General features: G+C 33.8%; 1 protein-coding gene across 5 annotated transcripts in view; it reads left to right on the plus strand.

Annotated features, from left to right (window-relative positions):
• Positions 1-4432: 4432 nt before the first annotated feature.
• The window catches only part of LOC118193887 (uncharacterized), a 224783-nt gene continuing 213765 nt past the window's right edge, over positions 4433-15450 (plus strand). For 3 of the 5 annotated variants that reach the window (XM_085813992.1, XM_085813991.1, XM_085813993.1), the window contains exon 1: positions 4434-4598. The gene's annotated coding sequence lies outside the window, so the exon portion shown is untranslated. Of the gene's footprint in view, positions 4599-15450 lie in introns of all 5 variants that reach the window. The other 2 variants (XM_085813990.1, XM_085813989.1) reach the window with 1 other exon arrangement.

Here is a 15450-nt window from a genome sequence, read left to right on the forward strand (position 1 = left end):
TTTGACTAAAAAGCTCTGATTTTTTTGCAGGTATACAACTGCATTATGATGATATTAAAAACTTAGGTTAAAATTGAAAACTTTTATAAAAATAATCCAAAAGTTTATAAAAAAATATGCAAATTTAAAAAATATGAAATATCTGCGAATTTTATTTGAATTGAATCTAAATTTTGAACTGTGAAACTAGGATTCAAGTTAAGTGTAATTAAAAAATATATATATTAGTAAATATGTACGAAATTCAGTTAACACTGATGAGTTAAAATTTTGAGAGGCAATTATTAAAAAATACTCCTGCGATTTTTACAAAAACCTGTTAGCCTATTTTATAAAACCTCTGAGCTCACAGGTGCATACACCTATCAGCCAAATACTATATATACAAAGTATGCTATGGCCAAAGTAAAAAAAAAAAAAAAAAAAAAAAAAAAATACAGGTAGTAGTGAAAATACCACTAGTTATTAATAACCACGTATTCCAGTTGATAAATAATGAAAAATAATCACATTTACCGGTAAATATTAATAATTACCAATGAAGATTGGGTGGGACTAATTAAGCAAAACAGATATAAACGCCAAACTTCAACATAATTTTTAGCTCAGACAATATGAAGTTACACATAAGGGATTTATTAGCTATGAAATTTGGTCAATGTTAGTTTAGGTTATTTAATTACGGCAAAGCACACGATGGCTATCTGTCTAAGGGGAGGGATGCCTTCGTGGAGGACTTTCTAAGGGAAACTGGCTCGTATGCACGTTACACATGGAGTAAACCACGAAAACGTCCAAGCAGCCAGCCCGTTCGCGGGATTCGAACCTCGGACCGAACTACCAGTGTTCAGCGACTTCACCGCTCGGCCGCTGGTGGGCCGAAATTTGGTCAATGTAAAAAAACTTTCTATGATAATGACTACCGTTATTTACAAGAGTTATTTATTACAGCACATACGAGCACCTTAAGGTGGCAAAAAATTTTAAACAAATTACGTAGTAGACACAATATTATCGAATATCTAACGAACAGCAAATTGTATTACAAATACAATATTATTATATTTTTATCACATTATTTGGGCATGTGCGCATCTGTGGAATCTGAAGTTAGAAATAAGTTTTCATTTTTTACATTTTCAGAGATTTGAGTTACAATTGTTTGTATGATTAAAATACTGAAATCCTTGACCACCGAAATTAAAATTCTTACCACAAATTTTTACACATATTTAAAAATCTGGAAATTTATAGACTTAAATAAAAGCTTCTCTGCAAGCAGTTAAAATCATTCCTTGTATAGAGTTGTTTTAAAATGCGCAGTTCTGAACCTTGTTTATATAACTTTTAAATTTCCATAGAAATTTAACACCTATAATATATCAGCTGTCAGTTTTACCTATATTTATCTCCGGTATTCTTATACGAACAGTTTCTCCTGTGTTACCATGCGAACATTTGAACGTCGAATGCCGGAGCACTTTTTCGCTTTGCTTAGTTAGTGAACGTCTAGCAGAGCGTCGAACTTCTTGAATAGCTTCCAAAACTTTATCGTGTGCAAAAGTTATCGAGGTTTATTTTCCCCAATAAATGCATAGGTTAGAATAAAATATTGAATACAATGACTTCTCAGTTGTTTAGACTTTGACAATCAGAAGTGTTTATACTTGTATGTTAATTAAAAACGTAATTATTTCCAGCATACAAAAACAGCAAAATTCACAAAAGATTTGAGCAATTTGCGTTTAACTATATATATATATATATATATTTTATATATATATATAAATGATGTAACGGATATGTAAAAGTTAATGTAAAAGAAGCGTAAAGTGTTTGATTAAACTTAACTTCAAATGCGATATCGCGAAGCCAAATTTTATATGAGCATTTTCCACATTTAAATCCATAGGAGAAGAATAATTCATAAGAGTTCGCTATATCCTGAGAAAAATTTGCCTTTGGTGGTGAAAACGTTAACCTTTTTTTGGCTTATCTCTACGGCTTTAGTAGTTAATTCATATACTTTTTTTTTTCTTTTTTTAAGTGTAAACCTCAAGTGTGCTTTTTTATTTAAATTTCAAATAAGTGAATATTGTAAATTGGTTGAAAAGCTCTTAGAGCGTTAAACCCGAATGTTTCTTGTTTTTAACAAGAAAATTCTACTGATGTAATAACGATTGAATACCTTTTAAGTAATCTTGCATTTTAAAAGCTTATTTTAATTCACATTTAAAGGCATATAAGCAAAATTAAGTAAAATACCCTAGGAATTTTAAATACTCTACTGGTAACAATTATTATTAATTTGAGTTTTAGTCTCAAGAACATCCAACAATGTAAAGTTTGTACTACAGTTCTGTACAAAATTTATTCCGCATAACGAAATTTTTCAAATTTTGAAGTGAAAAAAGAATAAAAAAAGGAAATATTAATCTTCTGTAAAGTGCTAGGAAAAAAAGTTAGGACTCAGTTATTATATATTAAAATGGTTAAGATAAGAATAAAGAGTTATTGCCGTTAATTTGTGGAGTATAACTTCAGTTAATTTTGATGTTGCAAACAATAATTAAATACGAGACTCGGTGAAATGTTTGAAAGAATTACAACGAATGAAAAATGAAATCCTTAACATGACAGGCTTTTCCAGCGCATGAATGTATTTTAAAATCAGTTCTTTCTCATCTTAAGCACATCTATGTTGGCCAAGTGTTCACACTTTCTTTTGTATATTAACATTTTAATTTAACTATAAATCCTGGAAAAATTACAGGTTTCTTCTTTCACCTTAAGCTTTAGTAGTGCAATAAAGTTATCTTTCACTTCACACTTTTAATGAATTTTCATATAAAGAGAAATAAAATTCGGTTAAATAGCAGCTTCAAGAAGTAAATGGTTATAAGCACATTCAATTTTAGCTTATCTCTTGTTAGCAATCCAATTCTTACTACCAATAATAAAAGCAAACCAATTATTTAATAAAATATTTACAGCTAATGCAATATTTTTACGTGAATACCTCATTTAAAAAACATACGAAAACATCTAATTTTTTTCAGATGAAAACAAAATCATTTAATTTCCATGAGCAAAAGGGAAGTAGTGTCATAAATTAAATTTCTTAGTGAGAATATTAAACCTTTACCACTTTAAACGAATTTTAGATAGAATTCATTACTTAATATTTGGAAAGTATTAAGATTTTTGAATTTCATGCTGATTAAAATACATAAAATTTCTAAATAATTCAAGCTTTTCGATATTAAATTTGGAAATGTGAAATAGGTAAAGAGAAGTAACGAAATGAAATATATGGAATAGAAGACATTCTGTAATCTATCTTTTCTTTTTATGGTAGAACGCTGGCATCTTTACCTAACGAAAGCATTTTAAATGGTTTGATTGTGACTGTAATTTGCTTTCACTGTGATTGTAGGTCAAACTTCATTCTGAGCATGATTTTGAAATTAAATTATCAAGCTTTTCGTTTTAAGGTGCTGCCTTTTCGTAATAAGATTTTTTTCAAATTATTACACCTTATATTGAATAATAGTATGCCTTTGTTTTAATAAATTAAAATAATATTAGACTCGAATTCAGGAAAAAACTAGAAGGTTCTTTATCTTTACACAAGGTTTTTCCGGAATTAATGTTAATTGTTCAGCATTAATTTATAAAAAATTAACGCTGATTACTGTTGTTTTAAATTCTAATGATTATATTCGGCGTATAGCTTTTAGTTTAATGCGGCAATTTCCTTTTCCTATTAGGAATATAAATAAAGCTTCTAGAAAATTTGATTGATCAATGATGCTTCCTCATCGGGTAATTTTCATTCTTATATGCATTATTTTTTATCCTGCATTTCTTCTTTCGTTTACAAATATGTAATAAGTGTAGTATTACGTTTGTAGATATAAATTTTGAATTAGTAAAATATTCGATTTTTATTTTAAGCTACTGGCACAAACCAACACACTTTTTATCAAGTTCTTTGTAAATTTCTTCAAATAAATAGGTGGGTATTCATTAGGATCACAATAATCACAAAGTGCTGCGCAGTGAAAGGACATTATCACGTTAAGCTGACATAAAATCTACATTTGGCTATGATGAAAATCTAAGTGCTCATTATCTTTGTCTCCCAAGAGTATCGCTAGTACGTAATATTGTACGTCTATGCCTGTACGAACCCTAATCGAAAACGTAATAAGAGACGTAATCATTATAACTTCACAGAAATCTCCTAAGTCTCTATTTCGTCTATATTAGGGTCGTTTCGTAGGTTTTCAGTGAAAGAGATCCGAGGTTTGTTGTGAAACTGATTAGCTGTATCTAACAAATATTAAAAACAAATCTCTTCATTTTGATGTACGAGACACAGATGGCGTTGGCTGTCATTGAAGTAGGAAGAAAAAAAGGGTTTTCCCCTTTCGACCTCGTGACGTGAACTGATTAAGTGTGTAATAACTTTCGGGGCCAGAAAAATTTCCTGACAATTGTTAAAAAATGTATATATTTTGTAGTATAGAAAGAATATAATTAGATAAATCAACTTCTTAGAGTTTTTATTACAGATTCAACATCACACTACCCAGGTAAGTGAGCAAGTTTTGTCTTTAGTTTTTCTGAATTGCTCGGTATCTGGGATGAGTGAAGGAAGTATTTTTATTTTAATGATGATATTTAATGATAAGACTATGTTTTAGTAATAACAAAAAGTGGCGTCCGTGACAGGACTCTAAGAAATAAACTTTAAAAAAAATTATTTTAATGGTTATAGATAGTTTTTGATGTATTAAAGTATAATTAAGTTTAAATTCGAAACTATTTTTTGTAAAGCAGTTTGTTTTATTTTGAAAGTTAACTATGGAAGCTTTAAAGGCTCTGAAACTTAAACGGGCAGGTTTACGCACTTCTTTTGCAAAAACTGCTAATATTTTAAAAACGGAGTTAGTAAAAGAAGATTTTTCTGTAGATTTAGTACGAGATAAACTTACTAAACTACAAAATGTATATTCAGATATAAAAAATGTAGATGATAAAATTCTTGATTTGTTAGCTGAAGACGAGAAAACTTTAGAGGATGATGTTACTAAAGAAATCGAAATTCGCGAGGTGTATTCTGATGATTTCATAACACTAACTCGGCAAATTAATGAAAAATTGCAATTTTCAGATGAAATCAATTTAGAAACAAGACCAAATGATGGTGCTGGTATTTGTTGTAGTAAGATTAAACAGTATAGACTTCCGAAAATCGAACTTAAGAAGTTTGATGGGGAATTGATAAATTGGTTACCGTTTTGGTCGCAGTTTGAGAAAATTCACACTGACCCTGATTTATATGAAAGTGACAAATTTTCCTATTTGATTCAGTGTATGAAGCCCGGATCACGTGCTAAAGAATTCATTGAAAGCTATCCGCTGACTTCGGAAAATTATGATAAAGCTGTTTTAGCTTTGAAGGAACGTTTTGGGAAACCTGAATTATTAGTAGAAGTGTATGTTAGGGAACTAATTAAATTAATTGTTTCTAATGTGAAGGCAGATCAAAAGGATAAATTACCTCTTGATAAACTGTATGATAAAATTGAAGCTCAGTTGAGAGCCTTAGAGTCTTTAGGTCTTAAATCGAGCGAAAACACATCGTGGTTATTTCCGATGGTGGAATCGTGTCTCACAGAGGATGTTTTAAAGGCGTGGCAAAGGAGTTCGCTCTTTAACCAGCCTGAAGGAAATGATCTTTCTCGCCTTACCAACTTAATGAAATTTTTAGTCTGAAGTGGAGGGTGAGGAGAGATTAAAATTGGCGCGTAATGGACTCGATGGTGTTAGTCGTAAAGAAGGATATCATGATAAAGCAAAGAGGGAAACAAAAGGTAAATTTAAATTTAAGAAACAGGGAAATGTTCCCACTGCCACAGGTTTTCTTACAACCAGAGAACATGCATGTATTTTTTGTGGTAAAATGCATGATAGTAAAAATTGTTACGATGCGCGTTCATTATCTCTTAATGAAAGGATTTCTAAAGTTAAGGAGAAAAAATGCTGTTTAAAATGCTTGGAACCAAATCATATGGCAAAGTTCTGTAAACAGTTTGTTAGGTGTTTTGCTTTTGGTAAATCACACTCAGTTATTTTGTGTCCGGACATTAATAATGAAACTGAACTTCCTACAGAAAAATCAGAAATAGACAACATACATACGGCTACAGCCAGGCAAACTTGTACCGCTGACGTAGCTTTAATGACTTTACGCGTAAGAGTAGCTGGTGTCAAAAAGCATAAAGATGTTAGAGTACTCTTAGATTGTGGTTCCCAGAAATCGTATATTTTGAAATCATTAGCCACTGAATTGGAGTTACCAATTATTTCCAAAGAAAATGTTGCTCTTACTTTATTTGGAGGTGCCAGAACAGAGGCAAAGATGCATAACAAATATTTGGTAAAATTATGTTCAGCCAGTCCGCGTAAGTATTCAGATCTAGAATTTGAATTTTTAGATCAAGACATAATATGTGGGGATATACCTCGGGTACCCAAGGGTCCAATATTAAAAGAATTAAAACGAAACAACATTTGGTTGTCGGATCTGGGAGCAGATTGTCCAAAAATAGAAATGCTCATCGGTAGTGATATTTATGGAAAAATTCTCACGGGATCAGTAAAACAATTAAAAGGAGGACTAACAGCAGTTTGTACAAAACTTGGTTGGACAGTTTGTGGTGTATCGGAGGAATTTGTTAATCACAAAGATAAAGATGCTTCCATTTTGTGTGCAAGTTTAGTGGGTCACGACTTTAAAATCTCCGATCTTTGGAGTTTAGAAACGATCGGAATATTAGATGCTCACCAGAATTCAACTAACGCTGCTGAGGAAGAAATTGCCCACGAACAATTTTTAAACTCTCTTTCCAGAAACGAAGATGGTCGTTATTGTGTCGGATTACCTTGGTTAGAATATAACGCAGAATTGCCATCAAATCGTCATGTAGCAGAAAAAAGATTGTTCAGTGTCACCCGAAAACTCAAGTCTTTACATAAATATGAAGAATATGATAGAATTTTTAATGAATGGATGGAGGAGGGTGTAATTGAAATAGTACCAGACAATGAACTGAATTATAAAGGGCACTACTTACCGCATCACCCAGTATTTAAACCAGACAGTGTCTCAACTAAGATAAGACCTGTTTTTGACGCATCATGTAAAGTTAATAGATCGCCCTCCCTTAATGATTACTTAGTAAAAGGACCAAATTTAATAGAAGAAATCCCTTCAATTTTGTTAAGATTTAGAGAAAAATGCATTGGCGTAACCTCTGATATCCGGCGTGCATTTTTACAGATTGAATTACGGAAAGAAGATAGGGACTTTTTAAGATTTTTATGGTGGGAGAAAGATAATGTACTGAAGGTTTTCCGCCATACGAGGGTAGTTTTTGGAGTAAAGTCTAGCCCTTTTCTATTAGGAGCGGTTATTTCAGTTCATTTGGCACAAGTACCAAAGGAACAAAGTTCTATTGCTCAGAAATTAAATAAATCCTTTTATATTGATAATTGTGTGACTTCTGTTGATAACGAAAAGGAGCTTGCGAATTTTGTGAAATCTTCTACTGAAATATTAGCTGAAGCAAAAATGGACTTACGTATGTGGACCTATGGCCCAGTAGAAAAAGATGTGGAACTAACCCAAAGTACTTTGTGCACTGAGTCTACAATGGAGAATTCTGTACCAGTTTTAGGAATTATGTGGGACAGAATAGAAGATAACCTTTATATTGAAATTAAGACTGTATTGGTTTCGGATAATTTGTCTAAAAGAGAGGTTTTGTCAGTAACGCAGACAATGTTTGATCCTTTGGGTTTCTTGACACCTGTTTTATTGCCTGCAAAGTTACTGCTACAGGAAATTCGGGCGATAAAAGCAGACTGGGATACTCCATTACCAGATAGTATCAAAAGTAAATTTTCGAGGTGGTATAATAAATTACAAATTTTGAATAAGTTGAGAATACCGCGACGTATAGGTTTTGGAGATAGAAGTTCCTGGACACTTCATGTATTTTGTGATGCTAGCCAGCATGCTTATGCCACGGTAATATTTTTGAGATGCGAAACTAAAGAAGAAACATTAGTCAGTTTTGTAATGGCTAAGTCAAGAGTCGCACCCTTAAAAGAACTTACTATTCCCCGTCTAGAACTTATGGCCTGTCTTTTGGGCGTGCGTCTTTCCAAATATGTGACAGAAGCTCTTACATTGGATGACATCCCGAAATATTTTTGGACCGATTCCACCACGGCCATATCTTGGATTCAAAGAAACGATGCGTGGGGGACTTTTGTGGGCAATCGCGTGAAGGAAATTTGCGCTTTCACTAAAGCAAATCAGTGGTCATATGTACAGGGTCATTCTAACCCAGCTGATTTACCTTCTCGTGGTTGTTCCCCTCTTCAGTTTTTCAAATTAAATTGGTGGATAGGGCCTGTTTGGCTCAAAGACCCTAGAGATAGCTGGCCAAAATTAGAGGTTAAGCCAAATGAAACTTTAGTTTTTTCAGAGCGCAGGAAAGGCATAAATTTAAATGTAAATCTTAGTATAACTACAAAAGCGGATAAAGTTAAGTGGTATGAGAAGTTCTCTAAATTTTCAAAAATGTTAAGAGTTTTAGGTTGGATAAAGAGATTTATCAAAAATTGTCAAAAGAAAATTGTAAATAAAGAGCCTTTTCTGTCTGCTTCCGAGATAAAGGAATCTAAAATTATACTTCTTTCACTTGTTCAGGGGAAGAGTTTTCTAGAGACTGGGGACTCCATCAATGGTCTTTTGACCGTACGAGATCAGAGTGGCTTAAGAAGAGTAAAAACGAAAATCACCGAACGAGATGATTCTTATGCATTCCGGTACCCGATTTTATTACCTTCTAAGCATTATATTGTTGACTGTTATAATTAGAGAAGAATTCTGGATCATTGGTGCAAGACGCCGAATTAGATCGGTGGTGAAACAGTGCGTCCGTTGTAAACGATTTTCAGCAAAACCTCCAACTACTGCACCCATTCAATTACCATTAGACAGAGTTCGAGATGCGTTCGCATTTGAAGTTACCGGCATAGATTTATGTTGCCCTCTGATTCTCAAAAATAAAAACAAAACCTGGGTAGTACTGTTTACGTGTGCTGTATATAGATGTGTACATTTGGAACTAGTGACATACGTAAGTACCGAATGCTTCATTCAAGCGTTTCGTCGGTTCATAGCCAGAAGAGGTCGGCCATCTACAGTTTATTCAGACAACGGCACAAATTTCGTCGGTACATCTGCATTGCTGAAAAAGGTTGACTGGGTAAAGGTAATTGCTCAGGAAACTTTGCATCCCATCACTTGGAAGTTCATTCCGCCCACTGCTGCTTGGTGGGGCGGATGGTGGGAGCGTCTAATCCGCACAGCCAAGAATTTGATTGTGAGAGTCTTAGGACAAGCTGCAGTCAATTACGAAGAGTTACTCACCGTCATCTGTAATGTGGAAGCCGTAATAAACTGTCGACCACTTACTTATGTGTCAAATGACTCTGAGGATCTTCTACCATTAACGCCTTCCATGTTCTTACAGGACATTAAGGTTTCAGGTACAGCAGATTTGGATGCTTTAGATCGAAATAAACTCTTGGCTCGTCAGCGTTTCTGCCAGGAACTTCGAGAACAATTTCGTAGCCGTTTCCGCAAGGAGTACCTTGGACAGTTAGTACAAAAGCATGGACAGACGGACTGTGAATTAAAAGTTGGAGACATCGTGCTAATAGGTTGTGAGAACCTTAAAAGAGTGAACTGGCCAATTGCCCGTGTCCAAGAACTTTGTACAAGCAGAGATGGACGTGTAAGAGTTGTAAAAGTGAAAACTAGAAATGGCATACTGATTCGTCCTGTACGTAAACTGTACCCTCTAGAAGTGTGTTCCTGTACTAAGGATACCATTATTTGATTTTTGATTTTCCTTCTGAAAATTAAGCCTCAAATGCGGCACAAAGGGATCCTTTGCTGATTTTCTGTTTTCTGATTTTTCAAGATGCAGGATTCAGTTTAAGGTTGTATTTACAATTCCGCATATGCACAGCTAGCTTCGCAGCTGCAATTTGCCTGTTTCAAATTAATTTGTTTCTCAAATTAACTAAGCTTCTGAATATAAATGCCCAGATTACGTAGTTATTGAAACAGAGTATGAAGCAAATTAACTTCTGCTGCTATTTTATTCTGTTGCTTCTATCTTATCTACTTCCTAGTGAATTTTACTGCTATTTTAGCCGCCCAGCTGCGATAGCGGTTAGTGACTCTGACTGCCGTACCGAAGGGCCCGGGCTCGAATCACCGAGAAGTGATGGATGTTTGTAAACGTATAATGTTTTGCAGCATGGCGACACTCTAAATAACCGGCGAGCCAAAAGTCCTCTGGAGAGGTTGCTGGTAGGGGAAGTGGTGAAAACACCTCGGATCCGTCCCTCCGGAATATTCTACATCAAAATTCGGGAGTAGGGAATCTGAGCAAAGTCGTTCTGTCATCTGTGTGGTGCTCAAGGCTCTCACTAAAGACAGGCATAATCTTACATTCCTTGCCCCGATGAAACTCGTGGGCTTTTGCTGATATTAGTGTCAAGTAAGGTAAGTCACAACAGCAATACCTGCCATTGTTAAGACTCAGTTCCAAACAAATAAAGTAAACGCGATAACAAAAAATACCAAATTAATTCATTATTGTTTTGCGTTTTGTGTATGAGATCGGGTTTGATTTTGCAAAGAATCAATATTTTTGAATTAAAAATTTAAAGAAAATAAAGAATCCCTTCCGAAGTATTGTTTTAACAGAGTTAGTGTGATTTGGTTTAATTGCCAATCGCAAAGCACTAGATCTTAAGAGAGTTGGTATCACTATTTTAAACCAAAAAGGAAAGATATTCATAGTCAGTAAAACATTCATAGTAGGTACGTAAGAAAAACGATATTAATAAAAATATTAATTAGATAAATTCCTATATTTTAATCTATAATACCATCTAACAAATCATTTTTACATACTTATTATCATCCTTTAAAGCAAGCAATGTGTATATTTATACATAGTTGCATACTTTCTTGCATACTTTTGTTGCTATTATAACTATTTTTATTATAAAACCCTTAAACTTTCGAGGACTTCTTTTTATTACTTTTATTTCAAGTCCTGCCAATATAAAAATACTGCCATTTAAGATTTTAAGCTCTCAAATGATCTTGAAACGATGCACAGCTACGTCTTGAATACCCAATATGTTATTTGTAAAATAAGTTCAAGAGTCCCTACGTTATTAAGTTGGATACAATAAAAGCAAAGGAATTTCTTTTGTGTTATTTGACACAACTGTTTTTAACAGCTCATTTTAGACAGACCATTTCCTTTTGTACATCTTGAATTTCTGAGGGATTAATTCTGAAACAAATAGGCTAATCATAAAAATTTAGCTAAAAAATGTTTTAGGCATAAAACTGAAATTTGTATATGGAATTTTGAATCCAAATTTTAAAAATAATTGTTATAAAATTTTCAGAAATGGCTTTTATGATTTTTATGTTTTTAAAGTTCTTAATTAATTTTAATTTTTTGAAATGTTAAGAACATACTCCTTTGAATACCTTGAAAATCATCTCATTTTCAGACTGAAAATTTAAGCTTTATTTCTATTAAAAGCGGACTTTATAAAAAGAACTGTTGAAACTTTCTGTTCGTAGTTCATGAAATATGGATTTAGAAGCATGATTTATCAGTTACAGTATGATATAACAAAATCTGTAAAGTAATATCAAATGCTTTATGAACTATTCCAATGAAATTACTTTTCATAGGAATTTTAATGTCCTTTTTCAAAAGAAAGTAAAATCTGACTTGGAACACCACAAGACTTTCTTGTACGACCTATTTAATTTTTCTATTAGAACATCAATAAACTGATATTAAAAGTAATTAGATAATTTCAAAAATAAACTGATATTAAATATTGTTACACATTTATTTTTAAACTAACTACATATATGTAGTTAGATGCTGTTATTTGTCGAAAATTATTTTTTTTTAAATTTGACGTTGCCAAAATATGAATATTTTCGTTATTTAAAATACTTCTGTAACGCCGCCTGACGGTATTACGGTAAAACGCAGACAAGGTCAACAAGAAACGATGACAATAATATTTGCAGAAGTTGTTTAACTGACATTATCAGGGTCAATGTTCCTTCTTACCTTCTTCGGGAACATACAAGGACCTGACTCGGAACAGAGAGCTTACTAAAGCTATGTTCACTAATTGTGGTAAGTAGACGAAGGGTATACAAAACCCTTTATTTTTCTCTATATACAATAACTTCCGTACTTCGGAATACACTGACCCGCTACTTGGGGTCTAACGTAAAAGTATAAAAATAAAACTATAATTTAACTTTAGAATAATAAACGTGGAAGATTGGCCTTATATTAACAGGAAGCGTATGTAGTACAGAGACTGTGAACACTACAATACGTTTAAATTTATCAAGAGGATTAAAACCTCTGGCCTGGAAGGCAAACAGCAACTAAGTAACTTCTAAGGTAAGCAGCCTGCTTTGACTCACTGCTTCCTCTCTCTCGCTTGGCAAAAGGCCACAACTTAAATACTTGGCGTTCGCCAGACAAACTTTGCATAAAAACCTTAACGCTTATAATTCTGGCCGGAAGTAGAAAATAAGAAGTGATAGTAAAGATTTAAAATAAAATAAACGTTAGTAAAACTTAAGATCCTTACATACTTCCCGCCAGAGTTAATTAGTTTGAAACTGAGGTCTAAAACGACCTTGTTGAAAACTTTTAGCTCTAGAATCTAACGCGAGGCCAATCTTTTACAAATATTTTTCGCTAGAAACTAGAAATTTAAAAGAAAGAAATTTGTTTTTTTTTTTTACAGTAGCAGCTCCCAGGATACACACTTTTTTTTCATCTGTACTGCATCTAAACAGGAGCTTTTACTCAATTCTGGTTCCTTCCAGAGATCTGGAAGGAAAACTAGTTTAATGAAATGTTACACAATGAAATGGCAAGTAACATATACAATTATACTTCTCTTAACATTCTTATTTCATTCATGACTATTTTAATTATCTCTCCCCGTGCTCTCTGACATGTGTTGTAAAAGAACACCAAACACGAATGTGTTTCTGTCTACGTGTTCCACACTTCCTCCTACAATCAAAACACTAACGTGTTAAAATTCAACATAACAAGACCTCTTAACACACCCTAATTTCAACTCTAAACCCTGAGGTACTATTCTGAAAGTGTCTAACTCTAAAGTGTAGCGTCAGAGAGCCTAACTACATCATTCAACCTTTAACACATATTCTCCATGATTTAGTCTTTTTGCAGTCACACGACTAAAAAAAATTTATCATTCACTTTTACCATATCACGGTATTTCTTAACATTTAAAATAACAGTTCACATTGTATAAAAGAACATATCAACATGCCGTTAATTTTACACATTTGAAAACATATATTAGTAGTACATTGTTAACTTCTATTCTTTTCAAAGCATGTGCCAATTCTTTCTACATTGAAATAATACATTTCAAAAAGTCTTTCAGACTAAAACTTCTTTCTTGCTAGAATGTTTTAAATAAAATTTATACAATAACTTTTTACAATATTTAAGTCTTTACACAACGCTATTATACATCAACTTTAGTTTTTCGCGCGAGTAATTGAAAAACATACTACCAAAATCGGTAACAACTCATTTCTCGAACTTTTGGCGATAAAGGTAGACCTCGCATGAGGTAAAACTTCTTGAAATCTGCCACTTGCAGTAAGAATGAAAGATTAACTTAAGTTTGCAAAGTAACATAAAATTTTACTTATCTTTGTGATATTCGTACATCCTTTTCTGGGCCCAGTCTTTAAAGATATTGCAGATAGTAGTTTGATTTATCCTCCTTCTTGTATGGGCTCGCCGTTCAGTGCCTTCCTCTGGAAGCTTCCTTTTTTCACCAGTTCGGTCACCCTTGAATACCTTCTTTTTCTCCTCTGCTTGTAGTCTTGGCCGTTTGATGGCAGCTGGTCTTGGCGGAACCGGGAAACTTCTGTCGTGTTCCTGCTTGGACCTCGTTGCTGGCCGTTCAAATTTTCCTTGTACTTTTTCCTCCGCCGCTGATGGCCCTTCCGCAGTTCGGCGACTTTTGCTGCGGAGAGTCCTGTCGGATGAGTCGATCTTCCGTTTTAGAGCCGGGTTATAGTTGCCGTCATTTCTCCTGGTTCTCTTCACATACGTCGTCCTTCTCCCTTCTTCATTCTGGGGGTGTTCGTAAACTCTCTTTTCTGGACGGTGGAACGGCTTCTTTTTCTTGTTCCCTTCAATTTTTCCGCGGGGAAATTTTCTTTTCACTTGCTCCTGCCTCTTACTGGCTTGCCCTTGTACTTGTCGTTTTTCCACCTCTGGAGCTTGTGCCTGCGGTGTCTGCCGTGCCGGATCCTGCAAAAGATCTGAAAATATTTGCATTTTATTACGATCGAAGTAGGGCTTGATTTGATCAATGTTTGCGGAACAGGTTTCACCATTTCTGGCTTTTAACACTACTACAGCGTGAGTTATTTTTTCTATAACATATGGTCCTTCAAATCGTGGAAAAGATTTCGCAGTTTTATCTTCTGGTGCTGAAGAAAGTGAATGCTTAATTTTTAAAACTTCATCCCCTACTTTATAAGTTACTCCCCGTCGTTTCAAATCATAATAGAGCTTCTGTTTTCTTTGTGCTACTTCCGTATTATTCTTTGCTCCTTAATTAGTTTTTCTATATCACCCATTTTAAATTCTGGGGCTCTTTGTTGCACATAAAATAATTTATCTAACGGCGTTATAATCTTTCTGCCTAAAAATAACTCAGCAGGAGTTTTGCCCGTTGTATCATGTTTTGCGGTCCTAAGGGCGAAAGCAAATTCATTGACATAGTTATCCCAGCTTTTATGAAAATTTTTAACATAACTACGGATAATTTTCACTATATTTCTATTGACCCGTTCCGCTATATTTGATTGCGGCCGATACGGGACCATTTTTAAATGACGTATGCCCAGTTTTTGGCACATGTCTTCAAATATATTACTTACAAATTGAGGACCATTATCCGATATAACTTTTAGGGGCGCCCCGTATTTTAAAATATATTTATTTAAAATAGAATCAGTAACTAATTTCGCGGAGGCTCGTTTTAAGGGAACAATTTCGGTCCATTTACTAAAATGATCAACCGTAACAAGGAGATAGCGACTTTTATTTAACTGACTTTTTGGGAAAGGGCCCAATAAATCGATGCCAATTATTTCATTTGGAAATTCGGATTTAATACTATTTAGAAACCCGGCCGGGCGGAAATTAATATAATTAACGCCTT

This window comes from Stegodyphus dumicola, chromosome 3 (genome assembly GCF_044657685.1).
Source record: "Stegodyphus dumicola isolate Sdum_Otavi_A_Nest chromosome 3, ASM4465768v1".
Classification (NCBI taxonomy): Eukaryota; Metazoa; Arthropoda; class Arachnida; order Araneae; family Eresidae; genus Stegodyphus; species Stegodyphus dumicola.